Source organism: Arachis ipaensis, chromosome B9, assembly GCF_059453495.1.
Source record: "Arachis ipaensis isolate K30076 ecotype BB chromosome B9, ASM5945349v1, whole genome shotgun sequence".
NCBI lineage: Eukaryota > Viridiplantae > Streptophyta > Magnoliopsida > Fabales > Fabaceae > Arachis > Arachis ipaensis.
In genome coordinates this window covers 60,746,260-60,763,660 of record NC_142444.1, presented here as the reverse complement: position 1 = coordinate 60,763,660, position 17,401 = coordinate 60,746,260, and the positions used below count along the sequence as shown (strand labels likewise).

At 39.2% G+C, this 17,401-nt stretch overlaps 1 non-coding gene across 1 annotated transcript; it reads right to left on the bottom strand.

Annotated features, from left to right (window-relative positions):
* Nucleotides 1-16,995: 16,995 nt before the first annotated feature.
* On the bottom strand, nt 16,996-17,103 carry LOC148544838 (small nucleolar RNA R71). The gene has a single exon (XR_015900709.1). It is a non-coding gene; the product is annotated as a small nucleolar RNA R71 (small nucleolar RNA).
* Between the last annotated feature and the right edge of the window lie 298 nt (nt 17,104-17,401).

Here is a 17,401-nt window from a genome sequence, read left to right as displayed (position 1 = left end):
GGTATCCATGTTCTTATGCGGCGTTCTGTCTTCCAAACCAGCGTTGTGATCGTTGTCAAGGTTGTCCTCCATGATGATGGGATGACTTCCAGGTTCCCCGGCAACGGCGCCAATGTTCCGAGGGTTACCTGAAACTGAAGGTCGATCTTGGAGGAGATCAGCTGTTGTGGCCAGAGCTGTCGTGTCCGTCTTGCTGAGCCTTTAGATGTTGCTGATCCTTGGTCACCGGAGGGTGGTGGTACCTACAAGAGACTCCAATGCTTAAGTTAGCACGGGCTTTAAGCAGGTTTTTCGTGTAAAATCAGAACATGAGTTATACCTGGGTGCTCTAGTGTATTTATAGTAGTGTGGAGTGACCTCCCTTTAGATAAGCTAGTTATCTTATCTTATCTTTTGTGGGCGAGTCCCCTTATCTTTGGCCAGCCGCCTTTAGGTGGGCTGTGATCTTCTGCTTTGGGCCTACTTAGGCCCTTCTGGCAATTTGGCCGAGCTCTTTGGAAAGAAGTCAGTGTCGACCAACCTTTATAAGAGGTCGGTCATTTTTTGTCTTCATCCAACCCAGCTTGCCTAGCTCGACCCAGGGTATGAACACTTAGGAAAATATTTAAAGTCGAAACCCGGGCATTAATTTTAAAGGTTTGACCCAAAGTTGGGCCAAACGGGATAAAAACGCTAATAGGTTGGACCGGGTCCAAGTTGGGCACAAGCCCAACATATATATACTCTCATTAAAGGCCAATTCATCACACAACACTCTCATAAACACAATACACACCAGCTGAAAGAAAAGAGGGAGAAGAAGCACTATTCATCATCATCTTCCCAAGCTCATAACTTGAGCTACGGAGCTCCGATTGTCACACCGTTTGTGGCCACGCGATCCTCGCGAAGAGCTCTACAAAACACACTTAAAAAACTGGTAAGAAAATCACGAAATCCCTCTCATTTCTTCCTTCCAAAATTTCGAATTTTTAGGGTTTTGTATTGAGTGAAATTTTGTGATTTTGGGTGTTTAGGTACACTCTAGCACTTCATTCCTATTGGGTTTTGACCCAATCCACATTTGGTAAGGTGAGCATACCTGATCTCTTGTGGTTTTGTGTATATATGAAATCCTACGTTTGATATATGGAATTTGTGTAATTTCTAGCTTGAATTGGTGTTGTGTAGAGTATATTGGTGACTTAAATTTCTTGAAAGTGGACTTGGTGGCTGGACTTGTTGATCTTGGTTGAGGATTTGGTGAATTGAAGCTTGTTCGAGTTCAATTTTAGGTTTTTGGCATATTGGGAATCAGCCAAGCTATGGTTTTAGTTTCCTCTATGTAATATATAATATTTCTGGACACTTAGGCTAGTGACCTATAGGATAGGATTGAATTAAATTGGTTGTTAGAATTGTTGTATGATGATTTGATAATTTGGGTTGTTGATGACTTGAAATATTGATGCTGATAGTATGGTATTGGAGATTGAGATTGAATTTGATTATGATGATTGTTGGTAATGGTGGAATGATATTTGATAAATGTGTTGGTTGAAAAATGAATGCATTGTTATGTATTTGAGAATGGGGATTGATATTTGTATAAGGTGGAGTGGTGAATTGAGGTATGAAAAGTGTAAAATCTGATGTGTTTTGGGAGTTAATGAGATTGTGGTTTAGTGTTGGTTGTGAAATTGGAAAATTGAGAACTTGTGAAATTTTGGTAAAAATGAATTTTTGGTGAACTTTGACGGATCATAACTTGAGCCTCAATTTTCAAAATTTGTTGAAATTTGATTTAAATTAAAGTTCATTGAAAAATCTTTAAATGGATTTAAAGTTTGTAAGAAAGGATTTTTGTAGAGGAAGTTATGATCATTCAAAGTTTGGTGTCAAAATCTGAATTCTGTAAATGCTGTAGAATTTGTGATTTCTGGTTTGTGTGCGCATGCACCCCACTGTGAGTTTTTGAACCTGTGCACACGCACAGCCTTGTGCGTATGCACACACAGGGGAAGGCTTATTGACGGAAGCGCTACCACGCCCTGTGCGCACACACAACCAACGAAGTTTGGCAAGCTGTGCGTACGCACAGCCCTGTGCGCACGCACATGTTGAAAGGTGTATTCTGTTGAGGGCATTTGCACGCCTTGTGCGAACGAACAGAATTGTAAAATTTTACACCTGTGCGTACGCACAACTCTATGGGTCTGCACACATTTTGAAAATCCTCATGGGCGTGCACACGCACACCCCTGTGCATACGCACATACCCTGTTTTTCAACTAAATTCTTGTTTTTAAATGTTTCACCTTCCCAACAAGTTTGTAACCTTCTCTGACACCTATTTAAGACTCTTTAGCTTATTTTCGAGTATCAAAACATAGGAAAAGGTACTAGGAGATTTAATTTGATTCTACCTTGAAAAGTAGAGAACAAATGCTTAGGTTTCTAGTGTACTGAGGATGGGTTTGGTGGAGTGAGAAAGGAGAAAGATATATGAATTGAGAACTGATGAACTAGTGAGTTTGGAAAGGAAATTGTGAATTGACAGTGGTTGAGATGAGTCGAGGACTCGGAGTTTGAAATGATGATAAATTGATATAATGAAATTATAAATTTTTCAAAACCACTGATGTAACATTTTAAATTAAGATTGTTGAGAGGCTATGCGCCCGACAGGGACGGTGGTTGGATCTCGCCTGTCGAGGTAGCGGCAGCGGCATAAGGGCGGTGGTTCTTCCCACTTGCGTTGAGGTGTAAGGTCTGTGGCAATAGTATCCTGCTCGCATCCCTTTGGATTACTAGAGTGTGCAGGCATAAAATTATGGAAGGTGTTCTGAGCACCATATCTCGGGGGTTCCCATTATGATTCCGAAGAGCGACATCTCCATGGAGATGTGTCGGGTTGGCAGTTGAACTGACAATGTGTATATGCTGTTTTTAACTTTCAGAATTCTGTATTGTCTGTATATAGCTAGCTGGCTTAAACTCTGCAAGCCGTGGCTAGATCCTTAAACTATTATACTCTTCTATTTTGTTATATTATATCTATATCTTGTGCGTTAAGTTTGTAGCTTCGTGTGTACGTTTTGTGCTTTTCAAATCCTGATTTTGAGTTCTATCCTTCATCGGGCTTCTAGGATATATTACTTCTTCTATATATACATATGTATAATCCTTAGAATTTTCATAACCTTTGATTAACCTTTGCTTTACGATGCGAGGTAAGTCTTAGGGTAATTAGGGTGTTACATTTAGTGGTATCAGAGTGGTTCGTCCTCGTGAGCCTGAGGGATGGACCGATTGTGCTTCATTGCATACTCTGTGTGTCTTTTTCTTTGATGTTATTGGGTTATCTGTTTGATATATGCATAGCATTCTTGTTTTGAATGCCTTTTGGGATAATTGAAGCGTTAGGCTTTTGATATTGAGATTGATCACCTTGATATCGATTGTTTGGTGTAGACAAGAACCCTAATGGCCACTCGCAGACGAGGTCATACACGTTCACGAGCAGAGAGTAGGAATGAGCAACTGGCCGATAACCATGCCGAGTTCATGGCAGCAATGGCAAATTTTGCGAACAACATGGAGGCTAATGCTGCTGCGACTCTACAAGCTATGCAGAGGTTGGGCCAACCAGCCGGGAATGGAAACGGAGATGGAAATGGAAATGATAATGCGAAAGGAAATGGGGATAACGTGGGAGGTACTTCGATGACCTTGGCTACTTTTCTCCGGGTTCATCCGCAAAGTTTCAGATGTTCAACTAACACTACAGAAGCAGATGATTGGTTCAGGCCATGGAGCGTGCACTACAAGCACAGCAAGTTCTGAAAAACCAGTATCTGGAGTTTACTGTGTATCAGCTTTTGGGAGAGGCTCAGCACTGGTGGCAAGGAAAATGCTGATTGTTAAAGCTTCAGAATGCTGACATCCCTTGGGATGTATTCCAGACGGCTTTTTATAAGAAGTATTTTCTTAAATCTGCAAGGGAAGTGAAGGAGATGGAACTTATGCAGCTAAAGCAAGGTTCCTTGTCTGTGGCGAAATATACTAACCGATTTGAGGAGCTCTGTAATTTCTCTAGGGTGTGTCAAGGTGCCCCGGAGACCTACGAAAGCTGGAAGTGTATAAAGTATCAAAGGGACTTGAAGGATAACATTATGACTGCTGTGGCTCCTTTGGAGATTCGGATCTTCTCCGACCTAGTGAACAAGGCGAAAGTTATTGAGGAATGTGCAAAGACAGTAGCCTCATCAAGGGACACTCATGGAGGAAACACTAGTCGGGGACATGGCAAGTACTTTCCACCGAGGGGTCAAAATTTCAAGAAAGGAGGACATGCACCTCAAGGTCAAGGAGGCTTCAGAAAGAACACGTATAATCAGTACCAGCATAGTAAAGGGAGAGAAAATCAGAGTATGGTTTCTTCGGATTTAACTTGTGATCATTGTGGACATTTTCATCCATATGACTCTTGCAAGATTGGTATAGGTAGTTACTTCAACTGTGGTTTGCTTGGTCATATTGTGAGGGATTGTACTCGTGGGAAGAACCCGAATACAGGTCAGAGTCAACAGCAAGGGCGAGTATTTGCTGTGAACGCCAAGGATGCTGCTAAGGCAGATCCGTTGATGAGAGGTATATGCTTAATTGGTGATAAAACATTAGTTTCATTGTATGATACTGGAGCTTTGCATTCGTTTATTGCAATTAACAAAGCTGAGGAACTAGGTTTGAAAGTGTCAGAGTTAGTATTTGAATTGCATGTACATACTCCGCATCAGACAGTTGTGACTAGGTTAGGTTGTAGACAAGTATGTTTCAAGATTGAGGGTAGAGACTTTGTGCATGATTTGATTTGCTTACCAATGGTTGGGTTAGAGATGATTTTGGGGTTTGATTGGTTGTCGAAGAATCGGGTTTTTGTTGGATTGCTTTGAGCGGTCAATTCAGTTTATGCCGGAAGGAGAAAATGGAGCAGTGATAGCTGAGGGTTACTATCTGAACTCTATAATGGTGCACTGTAGTGGGGAAGAGTGTCAGGGTTATATCTTGTTGGCTGCTAATGCTTTGAGTGATGCCTAGAACTTAGATCAGATTTCGGTAGTTAGAGACTTTCTGGAAGTATTTCCGGAAGATATTCCTGAGTTCCCACCTCAAAGGGAGATCGAATTTACGATTGAATTGGTGCCGGGAGCTGGACTAGTATCGATTGTGCCGTATAGAATGGCTCTGATAGAGCTGGCAGAATCAAAGACTCAGTTGGAAGAGCTTCTGAACAAGAGGTTCATTCGACCGAGTGTATCTCTGTAGGGAGCACCAGTTTTATTGGTGAAGAAGGATGGAAGAATGCGACTTTGTGTGGATTACCGACAGTTGAACAAAGTGACTATGAAGAACAAGTACTTGCTGCCAAGGATAGATGACTTGATGGATCAACATCAAGGAGCTGGAGTGTTTTCAAAGATTGACTTAAGATCCGGTTATCATCAGATAAGGGTGAAAGAGGATGACATTCCGAAAACTGCGTTTAGGATGCGCTATGGACACTATGAGTTTGCGGTGATGTCCTTTGGGTTAACGAATGCACCTACTATGTTCATGGATTACATGAACAGAGTATTTCATCCCTTTTTGGACAAATTTGTGGTGGTTTTCATAAATGACATCTTAGTTTATTTTAAGACGGTGAAGGAGCATGAGGAACACTTGAGAGTTGTGTTGCAAATCCTGAAGGAGAAGAAGTTGTATGCTAAGTTGTCCAAGTGTGAGTTTTGGAAGGAGGAAGTAAAGTTCCTAGGTCACAAGGTGAGCAAAGAAGGAATAGCCGTAGATCCTTCAAAATTAGAGGCGGTGATGGAATGGGAAAGACCAACAATGATGACGGAAATCAGAAGTTTCTTGGGCTTAGCTGAGTATTACCAGAGATTTATTGAAGGATTTTCTGGGATTGCACTACCGATGACTAAGTTGACAAGAAAGGAGGTGCCGTTTGTCTGGACGTCAGAGTGTGAAGAAAGATTTCAGACCTTGAAACAAAACTTAACTTCAGCACCTGTTTTGATTTTACCAGAACCGCACGAACCGTTTGAAGTGTGTTGTGATGCGTCACTGAAGGGTTTGGGTTGCATGTTGATGCAACACCGGAATGTGGTGGCATACGCATCGCGTCAGCTGAGACCGCTTGAGGTGAATTACCCAACTCATGACTTGGAATTAGCGGCGATTGTGTTTCCATTAAAGATTTGGAGACACCACTTGTACGAAGTGAGGTTTAGCATCTTTTCTGATCATAAGAGTCTCAAGTACATCTTTGATCAGAAAGAGCTTAATATGCGTCAGAGGAGGTGGATGGAGTTGCTAAAAGATTATGATTTTGAACTAAGTTTCACCTTGGAAAGGCAAATGTGGTGGCAGACGCATTAAGTAGGAAGTCTTTAACAGTACCTTGGATGAGAATCAAGGAACAAGAGTTACTGGATAAATTTGTGGATCTTAAGCTGGATATTGGTGAAGTTGCCGGAAGAGCTTGTTTGAATCAGTTGCAGATTTCAAGTACGTTTAAATAAGAGATATAGAGGGCTCAACAAGATGAGCAAAAGCTTTAGTAATTATTTCAACCAGTTGGCAAGAAGAGGCATGGAGAGTTTACTAAGGATGATGAAAGGTTGTGGAGATATAAGGGGAGAATTTGTATACCGGATGTCGAGGGTTTGAGACAAGACTTGTTGTCGGAAGCTCACAACAGTGGGTTTTCTCTTCATCCCAGAAGTACGAAGATGTACTATGATTTAAAGAAGATGTTCTGGTGGACTAGGATGAAGAATGATGTAGCTACAGTTGTATGCAAGTGTTTGACGTGCCAGAAGGTGAAGATAGAGCATCAGAAACCGTCGGGAATGTTACAACCACTTGAGATTCCTCAGTGGAAGTGGGAAGGAATTGTGATGGACTTTGTGACCGGTTTACCAAGGACTAGGTTGGGATTTGATGTGGTTTGGGTGATCATGGATCGCTTAACCAAATCTGCTCATTTTCTGCCTATCTGAGTAAACTATTCTATGGAAGAGTTGGCAAGATTGTACATCAAGGAGATAGTAAGGTTGCACGGTGTTCCATCGAGCATAGTGTTGGACCATGATCCCCAATTCACATCAAGGTTTTGGGTGGCTTTCCAAAAAGCTTTCAGTACGAAGCTATGTCTCAGTACCGCATATCATCCACAAACGGATGGACAGTCGGATAGGACTATTCAGACGTTGGAAGATATGCTGAAGGCGTGTGTTTTAGATCAAGCCAGGAGTTGGGACCGTTACATGCTATTGGTGGAGTTTGCATACAACAACAGCTTTCATGCGAGCATTGGGATGGCGTCGTATGAGGCCCTGTATGGACGGAAGTGCCAATCTCCACTTTGTTGGTATGAGACTGGTGAAGTAAATGTTTTAGGTCTTGATTTGATAGCAGAGACTACTGAGAAGATTAAGAAGATTCAAGCTAGAATTCTAACTGCACAGAGTCGACAGAAGAGTTATGCAGATCAGAGAAGGAAACCATTGGAATTTGAAGTGGGAGAACATGTATTCCTGAGGGTTACACCAAAAACTGGGATCGGAAGAGCAATCAAAACAAAGAAGTTGAATCTGAGGTTCATTGGACCGTTTGAGATTCTGAGTCGATTCGGGCCGGTGGCATATCAAGTAGCTTTGCCACCTCACTTGTCTAACTTGCATGACGTATTTCATGTGTCACAACTCCATAAATAGACGTCGGATACAGCTTATGTGTTAGAGCCCGAGTTAGTCGAGTTGAGGGAAAACTTGACATTTCAAGTAACACCAGTGAGAATTGATGAAAATAGTGTGAAGAAACTGCGAGGAAAGGAAGTTTTATTGGTTAAAGTTTCTTGGAAAAGGAATGGAGTAGAAGAACATACTTTGGAATTGGAGTCCGAGATGCAGAAGGATTATCTCGAGTTATTCTCATGTAATCACTAAATTTTGAGGACAAAATTTCTTATTTCGTGGGGAGAATGTAAGAATCGAGACTAATTAATCATCTAAGTAAATAATTAATATTGCCCAAAATAGGATCCTAAAATTTAGAATGAGAATTTGTGGATTTAAATATGATTTTTGGACTCAGTAGATTTTTCTGAGTCAAAAAATATATTTTCTGCAAAAAATCGAGTAAAACCGCGAACTGGCAGCCGAACCGGTCGAATCGGTTTAAGTCTGTCCGGTACTGTGCGAGAAAAATTAAAAAAAATTGAAAACCTTACGAAAATATTTAAAGTCGAAAACCAGTCGTTAATTTTAAAGGTTTGACACAAAGTTCAGCCAAACGGGCTAAAAACGCTAACGGGTTGGACCGGACCTAAGTTGGGCAAAAGCCCAGCATATATACTCTCATTAAAGGACAATTCAGCACACAATACTCTCATAAACACAACACACACTAGCCGAAAGAAAAGAGAGAGAAGAAATACTATTCATCATCATCTTCCCAAGCTCATAACTTGAGCTACAGAGCTCCGATCGCCGCACCATTTGCGGCCACGCGATCCTTGCGGAGACCTCTACAAAACCCACCCAAGAAACTGGTAATAAAATTACGAAATTCCTCTTAGTTCTTCCTTCCAAAATTTTGAATTTTTAGGGTTTTGTATTGAGTAAAACTTTGTGATTTTGGGTGTTTAGGTACACTCTAGCACTTCATTCCCATTGGGTTTTGACCCAATCCACAGTTTGTAAGGTGAGCATACCTGATCTCTTATTATTTTGTGTATATATGAAACCCTAGGTTTGATTTATGGAATTTGTGTAATTTCTAGCTTGAATTGGTGTTGTGTGGAGTAAATTGGTGACTTAAATTGCTTGAAAGTGGACTTGGTGGCTGGACTTGTTGATCTTGGTTGAGGATTTGGTGAATTGAAGCTCGTTGGAGTTCAATTTTGCATTTTTAGCATATTAGAAATCGGTCAAGGTATGGTTTCGGTTTCCTCTATGTCATATATAATATTTCTGGACACTTAGGCTAGTGCCCATAGGATAGCATTGAATTAAATTGGTTGTTGGAATTGTCGTATGATGATTTGGTGATTTGGGTTGTTGATGAATTGAAATGTTGATGTTGATAGTATGGTATTGGAGATTGAGATTGAATTTGATTATGATGATTGTTGTTAATGGTGGAATGATATTTGATAAATGTTTTGGTTGAAAAATGAATGTATTGTTATGTATTTGAGAATGGGGATTGATGATTGTATAAGGTGGAGTGGTGAATTGAGGTATGAAAAGTGTGAAATCTGATGTTTTATGGGAGTTAATGAGATGGTGGTTTAGTGTTGGTTATGAAATTGGAAAAATTGAGAACTTGTGAAATTTTGGTAAAAACAATTTTTTGGTGAATTTTGATGGATCATAACTTAAGCCTCAGTTTTCAAAATTTGTTGAAATTTGCTTTAAATTAAAGTTCATTGAAAAATCTTTAAATGGAAATAAAGTTTGTAAGAAATGGACTTTTGTAGTGGAAGTTATGATCATTCAAAGTTTGGTATCAAAATCTGAATTCTGTGAATGCTGCAGAATTTGAGATTTCTGGTTTTTGTGAATGTCATATATAATACTTCTGTGAATGCGCATGCACAGCCTTGTGCGCACGCACACCCCTGTGAGTTTTTGAACCTGTGCGCACACGCAGCCTTGTGCGTACGCACACACAGGGGAAGGCTTACTGATGGGAGCGCTAGCACGCCCTGTGCGCACACACAACCAACGAAGTTTGGCAAGCTGTGCGCATGCACACGTTGGAAGGTGTATTCTATTGAGGGCGTTTGCATGCCTTGTGCGAACGAATAGAATTGGAAAATTTTACACCTGTGTATACGCACACCTCTATGCGTCCACACACATTTTGAAAATCCTCCTAGGCGTGCACACGCAAACCCCTGTGCGTTTGCACATGCCCTGTTTTTCAACTAAATTCTTGTTTTTAACTGTTTCACCATCCCAATAAACTTATAACCTTCTGTGACACCTATTTAAGACTCTTTGGCTTATTTTCAGGTATCAAAACATGGGAAAAGGTACTAGGAGATTTAATTTGATTCTACCTTGAAAATTAGAGAACGGAGGCTCAGGTTTCTGGTGTACTGAGGATGGGTTTGGTAGAGTGAGAAGGGAGAAAGATATATGAATTGAGAACTCATGAACTAGTGAGTTCGGAAAGGAAATTATGAATTAACAGTGGTTGAGATTAGTCGAGGACTCGGAGTTTGAAATGATGAATTATTAATATAATGAAATAATAAATTTTTCAAAACCACTGATGTAAAATTTTAAATTAAGATTGTTGAGATGCTACGTACCCGGCAGGGACGGTGGTTGGATCCCGCCTGTCGAGGTAGCGGTGGCGGCGTAAAGTCGGTGGTTCGTCCCACTTGCGTTGAGATGTGAAGTCCATGGCAAGAGTATCCCACTCACATCCCTTCGGATTACTAGAATGTGTAGACACAAATTCCTGGACGATGTTCTGAGCACTATATCTCGGGGGTTCCCATTATGATTCCAAAGGGCGACATCTCCATGGAGATGTGTCGGGTTGGCAGTTGAACCGACAATGTGATATCACAGCCAGTAGGATAGGCATTCTTCATGTTCATATTCTATTTGTTTGTTTGCTTTGCCGACTTATAATTGCTTGCCTAATTGTATAACATGCCTAATTGCCTATTTGAATTACTTGCCATATATGTCTATACTTGTGTTTTACTTGCATTGTAACAATTGTGTATTTCTATTGGGATTGAGGAGGTTCAGAAGGCGGTGGCGATTGGATCGCATGGAGGATAGGTTGGTGAAGGCTGTGGGACAGCGGAGAATAGTTAGATTAGAAAATTCTTTAAGTTAGAATACCCCTTTATCATGTTATGGTTTAAATTATTCTTTAATGTTTTAGTTATGCTTTAAGATGAATCTTGTGATGGATATGAAGTTCCAAGATTGCCTCTGGCATCCCGGAGTCTTATATTTTACATTACAGGCACTGTTACCATACTGAGAACCTCCGGTTCTCATACCATATTCTATTGTTATGTTTTAGATGCAGGTCGCAACCCACCTCGGTGAGTTGCTACGATGGTGACAGAGCGGAGGATCCTAGATATATTTTGGAGTCTTTTTGCTTATTTTGTTTAGATTTTTCACTTTTGTATTTACTTTTGCCTAGAGGCTTGCTTTGAGAGAAAAACTTGTATATGTTGTTTTTAACTTTCAGAATTCTGTATTGTCTGTATATAGCTAGCCGGCTTAAACTTCGCGAGCCGTGGCTAGATCCTTATACTCTTATACTCTTTTATTTCGTTATATTATATCTATATCTTCTGCGTTAAGTTTGTAGCTTCGTGTGTAAGTTTTGTGCTTTTCAAATCCTGATTTTGAGTTGTATCCTTCATCGGGCTTCTAGCATATATTACTTCTTCTATATATACATATGTATATGCCTTAGAATTGTCGTAACCTTTGATTAACCTTTGATTTACGATGTGAGGTAAGGCTTAGGATAATTAGGTTGTTACAAACGCCAGGAATGGGGTGGAATGTGGCATTCAACACTGGCTTAGGTTCTGATGCCAGGGCATCTTGGCTAGTTTCACAAGCCATTTTTAGTTTGTTTAAGAGTAGTTTCATGCATTTCTTAGGTAATAAGTAAGTATTGGGATGATAAAATCATGCATGCCTTGATTTAATCAAACATTGTTATTCTGATGCATTTTCATAAGAATTTTGCTATGTTTACTTGTTGATTATGAATGATGCAATTTCTTGTGATTAGCAAAGCTTTCATGCATTTTTTTTTGTTAATGATAGGTGAAATGGAAGCTAAGAAAAGGGAAGGCAAAGAAGCAACAAGAAGGCCATGAGAGGAGGCAAAGGGAAGCAACGTTGGAGCCAAAGTTGGTGCTCCAACGTTGCTGGAAATGTCACTCCCCACAGCCTGAAGGGGTATACTTCCAACAAGAATAACTTGAGCTACAAAGCTCCAAATGAGGTGATTCTAAAAGCATTGGAAAGTAGGAATCAAGAGCTTTCCAAGAATATATGGCACTACATGGTTGACACTAAAATTGAGGGAAAAAACTGCCCCGAAAAGTGCATAAACGAACATGGTACCAACCTGATGTAGTAAGGCCAGCTGACCTCTGCACCTTCGATGGAGTATAACTCGAGCTATGGAGCTCCAAATGATGTGCTTCTAACGGCATTGGAAAGTAGACATTAAGGGATTTCCAAAAATATATAATAGTATGGGGGTGAACAGCACGTTTAAGCTTCCGAATCTGGCAATGTTCCCAACGTTGGTGCAAACATTGGAGGTCCAACGTTGCCTCCAACGTTGCACTCTGACGCCAGTGACCCTGTCCCCTTCTAAGGAGCATAACTTGAGTTGCAAATATCCAATTGAGATGATTTGAGTTGGGATAGAAAGCTAACATTCAGAGCTTTTCAAACATATATAATAGTCTATAGTGGGCATGAAATTTGCAACGTTGAAAAGAGGACAAAGTGACGTCCCAAAGCTTGATTTGCAACATTCAGTTTGGAACTTGAAAATTTGGCATCCATGCGCACGCGTAGGTGACGCGCATGTGTGGATGTGTGAACGTTGGAGGTCTAACGTTACCTCAAACGTAGCCTCCAACATCCGCGATAAAATTTCAGAAATGGGAGTTGGGAATTTTGAATCCACGCGTATGCGTCAGTGACACGTTTGCGCGGATGAAAAAATGCCAATTTGCGCGTAAGCGTTGATGAGCGGATAATTTATACGCTTTTTGACATTGTTTTTAGTATGTTTTTAGTAGGATCTAGTTACTTTTAGGGATGTTTTCATTAGTTTTTATGTTAAATTCACATTTCTGGACTTTACTATGAGTTTGTGTGTTTTTCTGTGATTTCAAGTATTTTCTGGCTGAAATTGAGGGACTTGAGCAAAAATCAGATTCAGAGGTTGAAGAAGGACTGCTGATGCTGTTGGATTCTGACCTCCCTGCACTCAAAGTGGCGTTTCTGGAGCTACAGAACTCGAAATGGCGCGCTTCCAATTGCGTTGGAAAGTAGACATCCAGGGCTTTCCAGCAATATATAATAGTCCATAGTTTGACCCAGAATAGATGACGTAAACTGGCGTTCAACGCAAGCTTTCTGCCCAAATCTGGCGTCCAGCGCCAGAAAAGGAGCCAAAATCAGAGTTGAATGCCTAAACTGACACAAAAGCTGGCGTTCAACTCCAAGAAGGACCTCTACACGTGCAACACTCAAGCTCAGCCCAAGCACACACCAAGTTAGCCCCGGAAGTGGATTTATGCATCAATTACTTACTCATGTAAACCCTAGTAGCTAGTTTATTATAAATAGGACCTTTTACTATTGTATTAGACATCTTTTGAACGATCTTTGAATCTTGAGAATCTTTGGACGCCTGGTTCTTAGATCAGAGGGGCTGGCCATTCGGCCATGCCTGGACCTTTCACTTATGTATTTTTAACGGTAGAGTTTCTACACGCCATAGATTAAGGTGTGGAGCTCTGCTGTTCCTCAAAGATTAATGCAAAGTACTACTGCTTTCTATTCAATTCATCTTGTTTCGCTTCTAAGATATTCATTCGTACTTCAATCTGAATGAGATGAACGTGACAATCATCATCATTCCCTATGAACGCGTGCCTAACAACCACTTCCATTCTACCTTCGACTGAATGAATATCTCTTAGATCTCTTAATCAGAATCTTCGTGGCGTAAGCTAGAATGATAGCGGCATTCAAGAGAATCCGGAAAATCTAAAGCTTGTCTGTGGTATTCCGAGTAGGATTCAATGAATGAATGACTGTGACGAGCTCCAAACTCGCGATTGCAGGGCGTTAGTGACAGACGCAAAAGGATAGTAAATCCTATTCCAGCATGATCGAGAACCGATAGATGAATAGCCGTGCCGTGACAGGGTGCGTTGACCATTTTCACTGAGAGGATAAGATGAAGCCATTGACAAGGGTGATGCCTCCAGACGATTAGCCGTGCCGTGACAGGGCATTGGATCATTTTCCCGAGAGATGACCGAAAGTAGCCATTGACAGTGGTGATGTATCACATAAAGCCAGCTATGGAAAAGAGTAAGACTGATTGGATGAAGATAGCAGGAAAGCAGAGGTTCAGAGGAACGAAAGCATCTCCATTCGCTTATCTGAAATTCCTACCAATGAATTAAATAAGTATTTCTATCCCTATTTTATTATATTAAATTCGAAAACACCATTATCAATTTATATCCGCCTAACTGAGATTTGCAAGGTGACCATAGCTTGCTTCATACCAACAATCTCCGTGGGATTCGACCCTTACTCACGTAAGGTATTACTTGGACGACCCAGTGCACTTGCTGGTCAGTTACACGGAGTTGTGAACCGTGGTTTTGGCATCATGTTTTTGGTGCCATTTCCAGGGAAAGAAAGAGCAATGAACTTTACATAATTAAAGTGTAATCACGATTCCGCGTACCAAGTTTTTGGCGCCGTTGCCGGGGATTGTTCGAGTTTGGACAACTAACGGTTCATCCTATTGCTCAGATTAGGTAATTTTCTTTTTGTTTTGTTTTCAAAAATTTTTCAAAAAAATCTTTCAAAAATTTCTCCTTTGTTTTCGAAAAAGAAAATATAATGTTTTCAAAAATAAATTATTCTATGACTTCAAAATTTTTAAGAATGAATTCTAGTGTTTCATGAAGCATGTGAAGCCTAGCTGGCTGTAAAGCCATGTCTAAATTTATTTGGACTGAGGCTTGCAATTTGTTACCAAGAGCAATATACTCTGATGTTAAATGCTGAAGCTTGGCTGGCCATTGGCCATGTCTAGTGTTTTGGACTGGAGCTTTCATTGAAAGCTTGGCTGGCTAGTGAGCCATGTCTAATTCCTGGACTGAAGCTTTAGACTAAGAATGCAAGATTCCTGGAATTCATGTTAAAAATTTTGGAATCCTTATTTTTTTTCTTTTTCATATAATTTTCGAAAAAATAAAAAAAAAATTAGAAAATCATAAAAATCAAAAACATTTTTTGTGTTTCTTGTTTGAGTCTTGAGTCATATCATAAGTTTGGTGTCACTTGCATATGCATCTTGCATTTTTCGAAAATCTCATGCATTCATGGTGTTCTTCATGATCTTCAAGTTGTTCTTGGTAAGTCTTCTTGTTAGATCTTGATGATTTTTTGTTTTGTGTCTTTTCATGTTTATCATATGCATTCTTGAATTCTTAGTGTCTAAGCATTAAAGAATTCTAAGTTTGGTGTCTTGCATGTTTTCTTTGCATTAAAAATTTTTCAAAATTGTCTATGATGTTCATCTTGACATTCATAGTGTTCTTGGTGTTCATCTTGACATTCATAGCATTCTTGCATGCATCACATGTTTTGATCTAAAAATTTCATGCATTGCATCTTTTTAGTGTTTTTCTCTTGCATCATAAAAATTAAAAAATAAAAAATAAAAAAAAATATCTTTCCCTTTTTCTCTCATCAAATTAGAAAATTTGAGTTGACTTTTTCAAAAATTTTTAAAATCAAGTTGTTTCTTATGAGTCAAATCAAATTTTCAATTTAAAAATCTTATCTTTTTCAAAATCTTTTTTAAAAATCAAATCTTTTTCAAACTTCTTAGTTATTTTCGAAAATTCAAAAAAATATTTTTCAAAAATCTTTTTCTTATTTTTATTTAAAATTTTCGAAAATAACATAATCAATTAATGTTTTGATTCAAAAATTTGAAGTTTGTTACATGCTTGTTAAGAAAGATTCAAACTTTAAGTTCTAGAATCATATCTTGTGATTTCTTATGAATCAAGTCATTAATTGAGATTTTAAAAATCAAATATTTTTCAAAACTAATTTCTAAAATATCTTCTTATCTTACCTTTTTCAAAAAGTTGGTTTCAAAATATCTTTTCTAACCTCCTAACTTCTTATCTTTTCAAAATTTGTTTAATCTAACTAACTAACTTTTTGTTTGTTTCTTAACTTTTTCAAAACTACCTAAATAACTCTCTCTCTCTAATTTTCGAAAATATCTTCCCTCTTTTTCAAAAATTTCTTTTTAATTAACTAATTATTCTTATTTTTATTTTTGATTTTAAAAATTTTCGAAAAATACTAACATTTTTCAAAAACCATTTTCGAAAATCACTAACCCTTTTTCAAAAATTATTTTCGAAAATTCTCCCTCTCCCATCTTATTCTATTTATTCATCTGCTAACATCTCATCTCACATCTCAACCCTCCTCACAGTTGTGTTTCTTCCATTATATTACATTCTTTGTCTCCCCCTCTTTTTCTACTCACACAGGGATCCCTATACTGTGGTATAAAGGATCCATATTATTATTATTATTTTTTCTGTGCCCTCTTCTTTGTCATATGAGCAGGAGCAAGGACAAGAATATTCTTGTTGAAGCAGATCCAGAACCTAAAAGGACTCTGAAGAGAAAATTAAGAGAAGCTAAATTACAACAATCCAGAGATAACCTTTCAGAAATTTTCGAACAGGAAGAGGAGATGGTAGCCGAAAATAATAATAATGTAAGGAAGATGCTTGGTGACTTTACTGCACCTAATTCCAATTTACATGGAAGAAGCATCTCCATTCCTGCCATTGGAGCAAACAACTTTGAGCTGAAACCTCAATTAGTTTCTCTGATGCAGCAGAACTGCAAGTTTCATGAACTTCCATCTGAAGATCCTTTTCAGTTATTAACTGAATTCTTGTAGATATGTGATATTGTTAAGACTAATGGAGTAGATCCTGAAGTCTACAGGCTCATGCTTTTCCCTTTTGCTGTAAGAGACAGAGCTAGATTATGGTTGGATTCTCAACCCAAAGACAGCCTGAACTCTTGGGGTAAGCTGGTCACGGCTTTCTTAGCCAAGTACTTTCCTCCTCAAAAGCTGAGCAAGCTTAGAGCTGATGTTCAAACCTTCAGACAGAAAGAAGGTGAATCCCTCTATGAAGCTTGGGAAAGATACAAACAGTTGACCAAAAAGTGTCCTTCTGACATGCTTTCAGAATGGACCATCCTGGATATATTCTATGATGGTTTATCTGAGCTATCAAAGATGTCACTGGACACTTCTGCAGGTGGATCCATTCACCTAAAGAAAACGCCAGCAGAAGCTCAAGAACTCATTGACATGGTTGCTAATAACCAGTTCATGTACACTTCTAAAAGGAATCCTGTGAGTAATGGGACGCCTATGAAGAAGGGAGTTCTTGAAGTTGATACTCTGAATGCCATATTGGCTCAAAACAAAATATTAACTCAGCAAGTCAATATGATTTTCTCAGAGTCTGAATGGAATG